The sequence below is a fragment of the Pipistrellus kuhlii genome, unplaced genomic scaffold (genome assembly GCF_014108245.1).
Source record: "Pipistrellus kuhlii isolate mPipKuh1 unplaced genomic scaffold, mPipKuh1.p scaffold_m20_p_4, whole genome shotgun sequence".
Classification (NCBI taxonomy): domain Eukaryota; kingdom Metazoa; phylum Chordata; class Mammalia; order Chiroptera; family Vespertilionidae; genus Pipistrellus; species Pipistrellus kuhlii.
The window spans coordinates 9,217,621-9,228,005 of record NW_023425540.1 but is presented as its reverse complement, the minus strand read 5'-3'; the positions used below and the strand labels follow the sequence as shown (position 1 = coordinate 9,228,005).

The 10,385-nt window shown below is 50.9% G+C and overlaps 1 pseudogene; it reads right to left on the bottom strand.

The window, feature by feature from the left end:
* Nucleotides 1-380: 380 nt before the first annotated feature.
* LOC118703003 lies at nucleotides 381-7,657 on the bottom strand (annotated as a pseudogene).
* Between the last annotated feature and the right edge of the window lie 2,728 nt (nucleotides 7,658-10,385).

Genomic DNA, 10,385 nt, shown 5'->3' with positions numbered 1-10,385 from the left:
CCCAGGGGCTCCGGGACTGAGCGCCCACAGCCCGGGCAGCCCCGAGCTCAGAAAACAGGGACAAGGCTCCAGCAGGACGGGTGGTCAGGACGCCAGCAAGGGGCTTGGCTGGGCCGGCCTAGCTTAGCAGGAAGCCAGCTGTGGTGAGCAGACACACACACACACACACACACACACACACCCTGGAAGCACCTGCCTGGCCTTGGTCCCTTCCTTCCATCCCTGCTTTTGCCTGAGGCTCCTCAGATGGAGGGGGCGGTGTCAGGATGCACAAGCCCTGAAAGAGGTGGCCAGCCTCTTTCTGTCCCCTGGTGCCTCCTGCTGCCTGCCTGGGGACCATTATTGCTTCCAAGGGACAGGGAAGAAGCCAGAGCTGCGACCTGGCCAGGGACTCCGGCTGAGGCCTGGACCAGCCCGGAAAGCTGTCCTTAAGGTGTCCTCCTTCCCTCGCAGAGAGGATGCTGAGGGTGGGGGAGGCACTCCCTGCCCCCCCCCCCAGCTGGTCCTGGGGTCCCTCCTCAGGCAGCCAGGAGGCCCAGGGGTGAGGTGGAAGCCATCCCTGCTCCCTTGGCCTCCCCAGCTGGGGCCCGAGCCCAGTCCAAGATAAAAAAATTTTTTGGTGAATTAAAAAGTGCCCGAGGAGGGGATGGGCTTGGCGGGGCGGGGGCGGGGGCAGGAGCTCCTCCGAGGATGCTCTGGTCTCTGATAAAGGTGGTCCTCTGGCCCCGGCCCTGGTCCTCCTCCGAGTCTGACGGGCACTCCTGCCAGGCCTCGGCGGGCAGCCCCTTGCAGGAGATGAGGCCGTGGTCCGTGATGTACACTCTGACCCCCCGGAAGCTGAGGCCTGAGCGCAGCTGCAGGACTAGGAGGACAGAGATGAAGACCAGGAGGATGAAGGCACAGCTGATACCGGCCACCACCTGAGGCAGGTGCCAGGGCAGCTGCCCGGCCTGGGGCCGCAGCTCCACCTCCACATCCGGGGTGGGTGGCAGCAGCATCAGCAGAGGCTGATTCTGAGACTCTGGGCTGCTCTGGCTTTGCCGGGAGCATATCTGCTCCTCAGGGTCCAGGAAGGAGTGGCTGGGGCAACTGAGGCAGTCTGCGGGCGCTGGCCCCTGGCACGTGACACACGAGGGGTAGCAGGAGGCGCAGACGCTGGCTCCGATGGGCTCCATGGCTTTCTCTGTGCTGCAGTGCGGGCTGAGGGCTTGCAGGGCACAGCCTGTGGGGCAGTGCTGGTCACAGCTCTTCCCATGCAGGGAGGAGCCTTCCTCGCACCCACACAGGCCTGGCCGCACCTGAGCATCTTGCAGCCGCTGCTCCCGGGCGACGGACGTGGGGGCCGTGCCATCCAGCATGAGGGTGAACTTGGCCGCATGCCATAGCTGTTAGCTTCGCTGGTGATCTCAGTCTTCAGGACCCGCTTGCCAGAGGGATTCTCAAACCCGGGAGTGGGCTGTCGTGAAGGCCCAGTCATTGAACCCATCTGCCCAGTGGTCATGTGGCCTGGGGGAGAAGGGTGCACACAGGCGTCTCTACCTGGGGGGACCCCAGCCAGGAGCCCCAAACCCACTGCACACCCTCCCCCTGCAACACCAACCCCTGCAGGGCTGGAAATGCCTTCTGGCCCTTACTCCCATTGGGCCAAATGTTCTTAACTGGAAGTTTCTGGAAATGAGAAAGGGAAGGCACACAGACTTGGCATTTGGTGGGTGGCATCGGGGATTCCTGAAAAAGGGAAGGTCCCATAGGACAAAACCATCCCTGCCAGAAAGCCAGCAGGGGGCGCATTCGGTGACCATCAGGACTCAACATTGGTGAGTGAATGAGTGAATGAGTGAATAAATGAATGAATAAATCCATGTGCGCCTGAGGGGAGGATGGGCCGTGCAGGGGACAGGGCAAGCCCCTGGCGGCCAGTGGAGCAGAGCGGGTGCCCATGGGGCCAACCAGGCAGATGGCCAGGTCACCCCGGGGGTGGTAGGAGGCATGCCTGTGTGTGCTCCAGCAGCAGGCCTCTCCCAGGCAGGTGGGCACCGTCCTCCGTCCCTCCAGCCGCACCCCAATATCCCGGGGCTCGGTGAGGGTGTACATAGTGCACTTGCGCTGGAGGGCCACTGTGGTTCCGTTCTGGGCCAAGACCACCACGGCACCTGCGTTTCACAGCCCGCAGCCCAGGAATGGCTCACTTCCCGGCCCACACCATGGGCGGCCTAGCACTGGCACTGAGTGCTGGCTCTGAGGTCTGTCCCGCCAGGTGCTGCGTGTCCCGCCAGGGGATGTTCTTCTTGGCCTCCAGGGTGAGAGCCATGGTGCCAGCTGCCAGGGGGCGGAGGTCCGGGCTCCTGTGGGAGACTCGGTGCGCTTCTGCCGCCCATGAGTAGTCACAATCCGCTTCTAATTCTGGTGGCTGCTCTGTGGATCGTGGCCCGCGGGGAGGAGCAGGCCTCTCTGCACCGGGGCACGTCGCTGAGCTGCGTGGCGCTGCTGATGGACAGCATGTGGATGCTACTGATGGACGGCGTGTGGATGCTGCTGGTGTGGCCATCTCAGCAGCTGTCGTGTTCCCGGCCCTTGTTCCCGAGGCCCAGACGAAGATGGAGCCCAGCCCCCCGCGGGCCTGGCTAATGCCCTGGAAGAAGGCCTCCTGGGCAAGGCGGGCTGGCCGGCCACCGTCTTGCCATCGTTCTCAGGGGCCCCAGGTGGCGCTGTAGATGTGAATGCGGTTGGGGTTCAGGCCCAGTGAGCCTGCCTCCACCTTGCTCCACAGGGTCCAGGAAGGAGTGGCCAGGGCAACTGAGGCAGTCTAGCTGCTACCCCCATTAAAAATAATAAAATAAAATAAAATAAAATAAAATAAAATAATAAAATAAAATAAAAATAAAATAAAATAAAATAAAAAATAAAATAATAAAATTAAAATAAAATAATAAAATAAAATAAAACAAAATAATAGTAATAATAAAAAATATAAATAAAATAGAATCAGCATCTAAAGTGAAATAATCACAGAGTGAAAATACATATCTTCAAACAGCCCCTGAGATCCCCACAGGGCAAAGCAACCCTGGGTGGGAAGCAGGAGAGGCCGGCTGGACCACCATCCCTCCCCAACACCCATCCTCCCTGTGACACACCAATCTGATCACCTCTGTGCATAAAATATTAATAATTCTTTATGGACCATAAGACTAACGTCTTAAATCCTTTAGTCCTGCATCTGAGGTCCTTGACATTCTTCATTCAACAAACTGCATCACCGTCTTCTCTCACACCTACTCTCCAACATCTCCAGGACTTAGGAGGCTCTCAACCTTCTCAGAGCTGCTGCCTCCTCTGGAATTCCCTCCCCCAAGCAATAGTCTAGGGGAGGAAAAGTCACCCTGGGGACAAGGTCCCACCCTACAATTGATTGTTCATTGGTAGGCACATGGGGCTTTCGATTTTTGACATGGAAACTGGCCCCCGGATCATAACTGCCTGCCAAGTCTGGGTGGTTCCTCTCGATGTCCAGGATGGAGACCACAAGGCCGCGCCCCGTGCAGCCCTGGGCCCAGGCCTCCTTCACGTTGAGGTCCCGCTGGGTGATGCCAGACAGGCACCACTGCTGGGGAGGCTTGGGGTCCATGAGCTCCAGGTACAGGTCGCGTTTGGTCCGTCACTTTGCCACCTGCTACTCCAGCCACTGCACTTGAGGCTCCCTCTGCAGCGGGCTGTGCCGCAGGCGGTGAGGTGACAGGGACCGCTCTGCCCCAGCTCGGTGCCAGAAGTGGTAGTAGTCGCTGAATACCTGGCCCTGGTTGAGGAAGCCATGCTTGCGTGCCAGGCGGTCAGCCACAGCCGGGCCTCCAGAGATGTGCACAGCCCAGGTGTTGGTGAAGACCTCCTGGCCACGGGCATCAGCCACCAGCAGGACCAGGGTCCCACTGCTGCTATCACCCATAGCAACCAGGGCCTCAGCTCCAGGGGGGGACAGGTGACTGGGACCACAGAGCCCTCGCCTCCTCCGCCTAGTCACAGGGCCTTGGCACCCACTGCCGATGCTCTGCTATCTGGGGGGTCATGGGGCCAAGAAGGGCAGGGCTGTGGCAGGAGGATGCGGGCTGCAGGCTCTCGGGAACCCAGGGTGGAGAAACTTTTCCAGGGGAGCGCCCTCTGTTGACCAGAGAGCCCGGTGAGGCCTGAGCTCCGTGCGCTCCCCTCGCCCGGCCTGCATATTAATCTTTTATTAGCTAGGATGAATGCTTCAGGATCATTTGTTTTGGTGGCAAATAGAATGAGAAGGTCTTCATGAAGGAGATAACACTTGGCCTGGATCCTGAGGAATAACTACATCTTCCCTCATTTCTTCCTATTTTTAAAAGAATTCAGAGTCAAGTATAACAACATCTATCTACCAATGGCTAGATTTTAAACAACAGCAAATAACATAAAATCTAAAAAATAGGCATTCAACAGAAAACAAACCAACCTGCTAGTGTGAAAATGTACATCCTGTGCCATGGTGAGCTCTGGAGATGAATATACGATGTCTCACAAACACTATTGACCTGAACCATTCAGCCCAGGGGATGTAGGTAAGGTGTAATATTACATGGAAAATGTCCCAGGCTCATAAGTTAAAATCTGGGATTAAAGAATGCATTCAGAGTCCACCACCCAGTGGGGTGTGGAGATGTTAGCTGTCTATGCTGATGGAAATGCAGCATTCAACCTCACAAAGCCAAGGCTCCATTTAATTAAATTGCTAGGGGAAATATTTCTGAGCTGAAGGCATAGTGAGATGTGTTAAGAAGACACCGAGGTGGCTGCTGTGAACATAAGCAAGTTAGAAAGTAAGGCTAAGGGACAACTTCTTATTTTATTAACCCTGCTGAGGGAGGAGCGGCCAGCAAGCAACAATGGGGGTGGGGGCCTGAGGGATGGTGGAGGAGATGTTAGTCTGATTACAGTGTCCGGAGGGGACACCTTTGCTTACTATTCTCTTCTTACATTGTATTTATTTTTGCGATATCAACATTGTTTTGCTTTTATTTAATTTTTAAATATATTTTATTGAATTTTTACAGAGAGGAAAGGAGAGGGAGCGAGTCAGAAACATCAATAAGAGAGAAACATCAATTAGCCGCCTCCTGCACCCCCCCCTCCCCCCCACTGGGAATGCTCCCGCAACCAAGATACATGCCCTTGATTGGAATTGAACCAGAGACCCTTGACTCCGCAGGCTGTCTCGCTATCCACTGAGCCAAACTGGTCAGGGCTTGTTTTGCTTTTATACTGACCTCCTGCTTTATTCCGCACTGGAGAAGTTCAGAATGTGGAGGAGTTGAGAGAGGGCATCAGAAACCATGAAACCAAAGACTTTGTGTTATTGCAAAGCCAGCAGAAGAAAGCTGGGTGGGAATGGATATTTCCTCAGGGTCGGAAAGGTCAGGAGTTTTTCTTGAGCATTCATCTATAATGATTCTAGGTCTTCATTAGAACATGCTCAGTGTGACTCTGCCTCAAAGGGTCTTCATGCCCTCAGGGTGTCTGTATTTCAAGGCTTGGAGGAGGGGATTCCAGAGGAGGCAGCAGCTCTGAGAAAGCTGAGAGCCTCCTAAGTCCAGGAGATGTTGGAGAGCAGGTGTGAGAGAAGACAGCGATGTTGAATGAAGAATGTCAAGGATCTCAAATGCAGGACTAAAGGATTTAAGACTTTAGTCTTATGGTCCATAAAGAATTATTATATTTTATGCACGGCGGTGATGAGATTTGTGTGTCATAAATATCACTTCAATGGCAGCTGCAGAGACAGATTAGAGTCAGGGAACAGGGAAGGGAAAGGAAAAGGCATGGGCATGTTCCCTGGAGGGAGAGTATACTGGGTCCTCCATCCTAGGGATTTTCAGGGTGGAGATTTTAGGGGAGGTCCCGGGGAAATAACTTAATGGACTATTCAGCAGCATTCCAGGTGTATCCTTTCAGGGTTGTGATCTCCACTGATTGATTGGCTGGCACCAGGGCAGGAGCTCATTATTCCATGCAGCTGGTCCTGATATCAGCCGTGGCTTGTTTCATTGCTTATCTCAGCCTACAGCTCAAATACAACTGAGACAGAGATGTTATCTTTAGGGAGGAATGGTCAGGGGGCCAAACCCCGAGACCAGCGATAGTCTAGGGAAGGGAAAGTCACCCTGGAGCAAGGTCCCACCCTACAATTGATTGTTCATTGCTAGGCACATGGGGCTTTCCATCCTGGTGACTTTCTGTGCCTGGCCCATCATCCTTGCTCTGCTCATGTCTGTCTAACTGCCTACAGTACTGCCATTCTGCCCAGACATCTCTTCCCTCATCTCCTGATGACACTCAACTGTCTCAGCCTCTGGGACTGAGCACTAGGCTTCAAAATGCCTACACTGCTGTCACTCAATGGCACAGAAACTTCATCTTTGAAATCCAAACTCACTTGACCAATAGAGGCTCTAGTTTCTCCATTGGCTGCCTGGAGGCACAGACAGTGTAGGAGAACTAAGGCTCCATGGAGTGAACTTTGACCAACAGGAGTCAGGAAACCAGAAAGAGCCACCTGGTAAATTGCCTGCTCTTTATCTGCTAATTGAATGTTCTTAGATTTAGAGATTCCATTTACATTTTAAGGGAGGTCCCATGAGACCCAAGAATATCTATATTTTCTCATATTCCTTGACTTGATAAAAGTGTACAATGCCTAGTTAAGAAGAGGATCCAAGCAGAAATTTGCCAAGGTATTTTAAACTTTCTAGAATATTGTGGGCATTTCCTCTTCTTCATAAAGTTCTGCTTGCCCTTGCTGCAGAACTTTATGAAGAAGTTCTGCAGCAAGGAACTTCTTCCCCCCCCCCCCCCAAATATATTTATATTGCCTTCAGAGAGGAATGGAGAGGGAGTGAGAAATAAAAACATCATTGATGAGAGAGAGAGTCATTGACAGGCTGCCTCTTGCACACCCCACACTAGGGACTGTGCCCTGACTGGGAATTGACCCTGACCTCCTCATAGGTCAACCACCCAGCCACCATGGCTTGGCCTGAAGTGTTTTCTTTAGCTTCCTGTAGCCAATGAATGTATTCTCTTTTAATGAGGGGAACTTGAAAATAAATACCAGAATAGTCTGCATATTATGAGCAGCTCCTTTTACGTGTAACAGAAACATAAGAATAAAAAATGTGTTTACAATTCTCACCTTCTCAGCTTTCAAAGAAATGCAGGTCCTGAGGACTCCACTTGCTGCTGTAGGGAACAATGGTAGGTTGTAGAAGGCCCCCTGGAAAGACATATGGACATTCTTTAGATTGTTGTCGGCTGGGCCCGGGACATTGGTGGAGTCATGTCAGTTGCACCCCTGCCCTGGGAGTGCGGAGGTGGTGTCAGCTCCTGGCTTGCCTTTGTCCGGGTTCTGGAAGAGGGTTTTGAGATGTTGAACCTGTCTGGCACCAGAGAGGAAGGAGTGGGTGGGACCTGGGCCCTCCCTGGCTCCTTTGGTCTTGGGTTTTCCTGTGAAACCCTTTTGTTTATTGGAGAATAAATAGATGTGCTTGTGGCTCAGGTGAGTCGTCTGTCTCTCCAACAGAAGAGGTCGGCGACCTAACTCACCCAGGATCCAGCTTGAACCTATTTCTGAGTCAATTCTCTTCATTTCGTTATTTCTCAATCCTTGGACACCTCTACAAAGAACCAATTTCATCTCTCTTTCTGTGCTGGCCACAGAAAAGGGAGATCCCCGCCGCATCAGGCCCCGCAGTGGATGGGATTGCAAGTGAGATAAGCAACTAGAGCTTCAGGAGAAAGGGTCCCGTGGCCCAGAGAAGCTGATGCTTCGGAGAGAGGATGAAAAAGAACATGCATGAAAAGACAACTACTTTAAACAGCAGCAAGGGCAAGCAGAACCTTATGAAGAAGAGGAAATGCCCACAATATTCTAGAAAGTTTAAAATATTCCCATAAACTCCACCCTCAGCATCCTAAATACACCTCCAGGAAGAGTTTCAGCACTGGTTAAGGGGTGGTGTTTCATTGTAATGTAACACCATTCCATGGGCATCTGGAAGCAAGAGCAGGACATCTGATTTGGTTCAGGATTTACGCCCAGACTTCGTGATCCCCAAGGACCACCATGGAGCAGAGTCTGATGCAATAAACAAAAGAGCCTTTTCCTTGCTAGCATGGGCTCTGTCCCACTCATGCTGGCAGCATGGCGGAAGAGAGAGAATTTCACCCAGCCCAGGGGTTTTACTTCGGTCGGTGGTGATGTCACTGCCTTGGCTAACCCTGATTGGTTGGGTGAGGGCTAGGGTTCAGTTACAAAATGGAAGATAACTCAGCCCTGCCCCCACAGTGGAGTTAGGAGCTTGTCCTCGCCCCACCCTGCCCTCTCACAGGTACCACACAAGAACACAGCTCATTGGTTAACTCTTCAGTAGTATTTGCATACATAATTCATTTAATAGTGTGAGCACAGTTGCTCTCTACCGTTGAGTTGACCGAGACCCCAGCGATGAATCCTAATGATACCCATTCATCCTCAGTTCTGTAGAGGTATTCATCTCTGCAAATTAAAACTCAACCACACATCTGTAAAGCTCCAGTAACACAGATGTGATATACCCTGTGCATCCAGGTGAGCTGACACAGCCTGGTCTCTACCCCACCCCTGAGTCCCCGCAGGTGTGCTCTTGTAACTCACCTCAAGTCTGTGCTGGACTGCCACCCCTAACTTCCCTGAGCCTTTGTTCTGCCTGCCTGACTTCCGTCTGCCTAAACACCCACAGGTAGCTGTGCGATCCCTGGTCCTCCTTCTGATCTCTCTCCCTGGGAAGCACAACTCTGCTGGGCGTTGCTTTGAAGCCAGGAGACTGATAGCTCCACATGACCTCATTATTAGGGGGCTTTTACTTTTGTCTTTTGATGTTAATTCATCCAGAAACTGGATGTGAGAGCTCTGGCAAATTCCATTGTCATAGTTGTCTGTATGGATTAAGTTCAGGGCATACAAAAAGCACAGACAATGACGGGCTCAGCACTGTGGAGCAACGCATTCCTAACAGAGTCAGACCTCAAATCAGGCAGGTGGTGAACAAATATAAGAGAACCTTTAAAACCCTGCCTTTTGTTCAATAGTGTCCTTTCACATCTACTCCCCATTCTTATCTATTCCACTCTGTGTTGTACAATAGACTTCCCAGACTCCATTGTCCTCAGGCTCTCAGCTAAGTTTGCCCCATGGGAGGCACTGGCAGAAGTCTGGAGAACAGTATAAGGAGATGAGTTGGAGTGCTTCTGTTTTGGAAGATTCTCTGGAAGATTCTGAGCCCCCTCTGTGGTGCAGCTCCTGCCTTATTGACCTGCAGTAGCTTCAAGTTCACCAGGTAGACCACCTCCTGGGCTGCCCTTCTCCCTCAGTCCCTCCAGGGTCACTACCAATTCCTTAATCATGCTAATATCTGGCTTGACCCACCAGCCTTTGTTTAACTTTCAGTTTTCTTCACATGGAAAGTTATCTGAGTTAAATTTACTGTTGAAAATCTCAACTGATACCTGAGCTAGAATTGTTTCTACTCCTTCAATACCAGAAGCATAATTGTCTATTCCTGAAAGAATGCTCTTAGTCAGATCTAGGTGACATTTGATTTCTAACTATGTCCTGCTAATTCGCAAATGAATATTTGATATGCAGCAAAAAAGTCAAGATACTTATGAAATCTTTGCCTTTTTAAGAAAATTACTTCATGAAAGGATTATTGGGCAAAATTTAGCTACTATGTTCATCTAGATTATCAGATTTCCTCAATAATAGATGTTATATTAATCTTCAGACATTGATAAGTTGCTTCTTGTCCAAATAAAAATTGATTCTTTGTAAATAGTGTGCTCTTACCTCAAAATGTCTCTAAACATATTATAATAAGTATTTGGCACCATAAAGTCTAAACCTCATATTTCTGTACTTCCTCTCTTCAAAGTGATTAATGACATGCTCTACCCAGCCATCTCCACTCAAAACAAATTATCTAATGAACTTATAGAAGTATTAGCTGTTAGGAACAGACAAAAATTGTGTCCAGACATGCCCAGCTCATAGACATGCACTCTCTTGCTTCCCAACACAGATCTAATGATCCTGTTCCTTCCTTTTGTGGCAGTTGTGATCATCAGTAGAGGCAATCCTGAAAATAAAATCGCCAGAATTTTCTGGAGGGGTTCAGACTTAAAGCAGTGAATTCACTACCCTTCTAACACAACTGCTCCGAAGGTAATATCTTCACATTGATGATGACAAATGCACAGGTATTGTTTGCAGGCAGAACTGGTACTTCTTATGGGTGTTGCCAAATTTATTGATGGATTGAGGGTGCAGAAATGCAATT